Genomic DNA, 4,897 nt, shown 5'->3' with positions numbered 1-4,897 from the left:
AAAAAAAAAAAAAGGGGGCTTCTGCCTCTCCCTGAACCCCTCATTTTCCGTCTCCCTGGTAGAATCTATTTACCATCAAGTCAAAGAAATGTCATAGCCACGTGCTTAGGGAAGAGTGCAAGACTGCCTCTACTTATTTCCTACATTAAATGGAGAGAGAGTGCTTTTCTCTAAAGAGCCATTTTGGTTTTTTCTCTGGAGTGCAGAGAGAGGCACCATGCTAAGAGAGATGATCGTCATGAGGACATCAGAGACCTGTGGTATTTGCTGGAGAGCCGGGCCCAAAGCCCAGGCTGGCTGACAGGCAGTTTGCAGAACAGGTATCTGTGTGCTTTCTTCAGGAGAAATCCCAGCATACAGTGAATGGCATCTGACACACCCAGGATTGTCAACCACACACTCAGACAATGCAAGTTCCCTTTACATTGCAAGTGGTTTCAGGGATGAGAGGAATGCTCTGTGCCACACTAATCCACCTACACACACGCGCGCACACACACCCAGACACACTGTCTGACTAGAAGTCTCTACTTTTGATAGGGAATATTTGGGTGGGGAAAAGCTGGGAAAAAGAAAGAATCTGAGGATCTTGAGGATCCCAGAGTGGGCTCTTCAGAAGCCCCCTGAGAGGGGTAGGGTAAGGGAAGACTGTCCAGAATGCAGAGAAAACAAACTTTGCTTAGCAGTCTGATTAGTAGGAGCGGTTGGATTAGTAGGATTATGATTGATTTTCTTTTCTTCACTATATTTTTCCACATTTTCTAAATTTGTCATTTTATGGTCAGAAAAAAAAATGCTAATTTAAAAAATCCACAAAGAGGAAGATCTTTGAAGGACAGCACTCACAATAATGGGAAATGGGTTCTCCAAAGTCTAGGGGAGCTGGCAGGTCCCAGCTGTCATGGACCCATCCCAGTCAGTTCCTGAGCCCCGGAGAGCTGGTAGAAGGCTCTGCTGACCCTGAACCTTGAAAGCTTCAGAGGCCTGGGCTCTGCATTTTGCATTCCTTTTGGAACTGGAAGGATTATCTTATTTTTAACAATATGTCCCAAAGGCTTTAGAAGTTACTGTACAATGTACGATGATGCCTGGGTCTCAGAACCGGAGGGGATCCGTGCATGGGCTTCAGGTTGTGGCAGAGTTTTGTGCATCTGTCTGAGTTGCATGTTTCAGAGAGAGAGTCCACAGCTTTCACTAAGAATCATAAAGAGGTCTTGAGCAAACGGAGCAACAAGACCTGGCAACAGAGCCCAGGCCTCTGAAGCTTTCAAGGTTCAGGGTCAGCAGAGCCTTCTACCAGCTCTCCGGGGCTCAGGAACTGACTGGGATGGGTCCATGACAGCTGGGACCTGCCAGCTCCCCTAGACTTTGGAGAACCCTTTTCCCATTATTGTGAGTGCTGTCCTTCAAAGATCTTCCTGTCTTTTTGTGGATTTTTTAAATTAGCATTTTTTTCTGACCATAAAATGACAAATTTAGAAAATGTGGAAAAATATAGTAAAGAAAAGAAAATCAATCATAATCCTACTCATCCAGCCACTCCTACTAATCAGTTAACCTCCTAGGGTTTTTCTTTTTCTTTTGTCATTTTAGAGAGGGTTGAGATCATATATGTCTATGAATAAGCCCTTTTCATTTAACATTACATCATAATCATCTTACTTGCCATTGGAAAGTCTTCATAAGCATCATTTTCTATGTTTGCACAATATTCTATTATATGGCTGCATGACAGTTGACTTACCCCTTTTTCTGTTGGGTATTTGCGTTGTTCACAGCTGTTTTGTTTTTTGTTTTGAGACAGGGTCTCACTGTCACCTAGGCTGGAGTGCAGTGACACAAACATAGCTCACTGTAGCCTTTAACTCCTGGGCTTAAGTGATCCTCCCACCTCAGCCTCCTGAGTAGCTGGGACTACAGGCATGCACCACCACACTTGGCCTTTTTTAAGAAATGGGATCTTGCTCTGTTGCCCAGACTGGTCTCAAACTCCTGGCCTCACGTGATCTTCCCAAAACTCTGGAATTATGGACATGAAGCCACTGCATCCAGCCTCTGTTCCCAGTTTTTGGCTATAATAAATAATGCAGTCAAAACTATCTTTGGGCAAGATGCCATGCTTGCATATTGGATTATTTCTTTATGATAAATTCCTAGAAGTCTCGTTTGACTTTTCAAGATGCTGTGTGTTAAGATGTTGCTGAGACCCATCTGTAAAGCGTGAATGTTGCAAAAGACTGTGGGCAAAGAGGTGGGGCAGGCAACAAGGTTTGCTGGGTTCCTGCTGCACACTGGATGCACCACAAGGTGCTGTGGGTATTAATGGAGACTTAAGCATTAAAAGACCCAACCCTTATCCTCGAGGACCTTACTGTATAATGTGGAGCCATATCATATGTATTAGGTTGGTGCAAAAGTAATTGCGGTTTTATCATTAAAAAGAGGGCACCACAATTACTTTTAATGGCGAAACCGCAATTACTTTTACACCAACCTAATAAATAGTCTAAAGAGACGTCTGTATCTCAGATCCCTGGGGAATCTACACGGGAGTCTAGGGATGGAGTTGCATGTTTGTGTATCATGTCATGTTCATGTTACATTTTCTGAAGCTTTCATCAGAATCTTTTTATCTATGGAGCTGCAAAGAATTCCATGCAATTATTATTTTGGGTGTGTAGGGAAGAGGTGTGGATCATTTATCTCTAATTATTCTTTTCTTCTTTTATTATTTTATTTTGTAGTTTTTATAATATACTGAGGAGATGGCAGTCAGGGTCCTGCTTTTGGGGACCTTGAGGTAGAGTGTAGCAGAGGCCAGAGCCTATACCAATGGGTGTGAGGCAGATTTTGGCAGTATTTGTCACCTGTCCCTGCAGTGACCTACCACTCCATTTACATATAAATCTGTTCCTGGTAGCATGAGCCGGTTTTAGATGAGCCTCATGCCTACAGGATCATATTGTCAGAACATAGTGTTACACGGGTGTGTGACACTTTTGGTGATACAAACCAATGTTATCTCATCTCTCTACCGGAGCCTCAGTCCTCACCTGGTTGCTAAGCATTAAAAGAGCTTCTCACTGCTATTTCATGCCCATCAGGGGGACCAGCCCAGCTCTGCCAACATAGAAGAAAAGGCAAGGAGGTGTGGTCATTTTGTAGGCTCCGAGCTTTTCGCTCAGGGCCAGAATTGGATGTGCACATGGAAACTGACAGCCATCGTTTGTGTTTCCTTTCTCCAATCTGCACTGACCATTTCTAGGATGTGGCTAGCTCTTCCGGTGGGAAAACGAGAAAGCCATGTGCCAGGCCATGGCCCTGGACAGACATCTGCAATCGCACAACTTCTACAAAACCCCATCTTAGCTCCGCATGTTGTAAGCGTTCGTGGATTTTGTCAACTGAGTGGCTGTAGTTAGGACAAGTGGGATAGGGTGGGGTATGTCTCATCACCCCATTTCTCTTCAAGTCTCTCCCACATCTGTGACTGGAGTGCCCAGGTCTCCTTTAGAGGGTCTATGGGTAAGCGTACCTAGACCACAGAGACCTGCCCCAGGACAGGTGCTTTGACTCCCAAGTCTTTTCGCCTAGCATCTATTTTATCTGACTTGCTAAGAAATCTGTGTCATTTTTTTTTTTTTGCCCTCAAGTTGGCCGTTTCTCCAGGTCCAGCTGAGTTGTTTTTCTTCTTCCTTGACTCTTGGCTTCCATGGAATAAATCCCTTTCTCATTCCCCTGTCACTCTCCTTTCCTTTGATCCTTTGTTTTCCCCAGACCCAGAACCACTTAGTCTCCTGAAGGGTTCAGAGAGCATTTTGGTCTCCCTGTAATTTATACACACATTACAGTCATCACGTAACAGTAATTCTTATTTGGCCTGACCTCCACTGGCCAAAAGCAACACACCCCACCCTGTAGCAGATGGGGGTCGGGGAGGAAACAGGCACTGCCAACTCCTCAGATTTAGGTAATATCCGCTCTTTATAGGAAAAGAAAAACTTTAAACAAACACATCTGTGACTACTGCCAGCCCTAATCCGGAATGCAAAATAAACAAGCACGATAATGCTCAAAATACAATCCTGGGGAATCATGGGGGTCAGAGAGGGGAAGATGTCAGCCAAAAGCTTAGACCTTCAAAGGGTATCATTAAGAAATTCTTTACACTTAATTAGACTCACCTTGGCTAGGATTTAAGCTTACGTATTCTGATTCTTTCCGAATACAGATACTCTTCTCCTTTCACTATATGATTTTTAATAATAATACATTTTTACTAAAAATGGCATTTTAAATATAAAATACAACATATAAAACATTTTATATATAACTAATATATTTTGTATGTAAAGAGATTATATCATATACTTTAATAGTACTCTTATATTTTGTATTTAAATAATATAAAAGCAAAATCTATTTCTGTTTAAAATGTTATAGATTTATATAAATAAAATATAAAATGAAGCATTTTATACTACTTTAGCAAATATTGTTAAACATTTCTAAAATGTAGGTTACTTAAATATCTTAAAATAAACCTTACTATTTAAATCAATACCAGACGTTTAACATTAAAATTAAGTAATTCATGGCCTTTTGGGACCAGGACACCTGTAATCCCAGCACTTTGGGGATTTAGGGGGTAGGGGACCAGTTAAGACCAGGAATGTGAGACCAGCCTGAGCAATGTAAGGAGACCCCTGTCTCTTAAAAAAAAAAAAACAAAAAAACTGGAGACCCCCATCTCTTTAAAAAAAAAAAAAAAATGGCTAGGCATGGTGGCTCATGCCTGTAATCACAGAAGTTTGGGAGGCTGAGGTGGGCAGATCATGAGGTCAGGAGTTCGAGACTAGCCTGGCCAATATGGTGAAACCCCGCCTCTACTAAAAAT

The 4,897-nt window shown here is 42.3% G+C and overlaps 1 protein-coding gene across 3 annotated transcripts in view; it reads left to right on the top strand.

Moving 5' to 3' along the window:
- The window catches only part of GFOD1 (glucose-fructose oxidoreductase domain containing 1), a 120,689-nt gene that overhangs the window by 112,644 nt on the left and 3,148 nt on the right, over nt 1-4,897 (top strand). The gene's annotated exons all lie outside the window — the stretch shown is intronic.

The sequence above is a fragment of the Colobus angolensis genome, unplaced genomic scaffold, assembly GCF_000951035.1.
Source record: "Colobus angolensis palliatus isolate OR3802 unplaced genomic scaffold, Cang.pa_1.0 Scaffold6, whole genome shotgun sequence".
Taxonomy (NCBI): domain Eukaryota; kingdom Metazoa; phylum Chordata; class Mammalia; order Primates; family Cercopithecidae; genus Colobus; species Colobus angolensis.
Note: the sequence above shows the minus strand (reverse complement) of the source record. Positions and strands in the feature narration are given on the sequence as shown.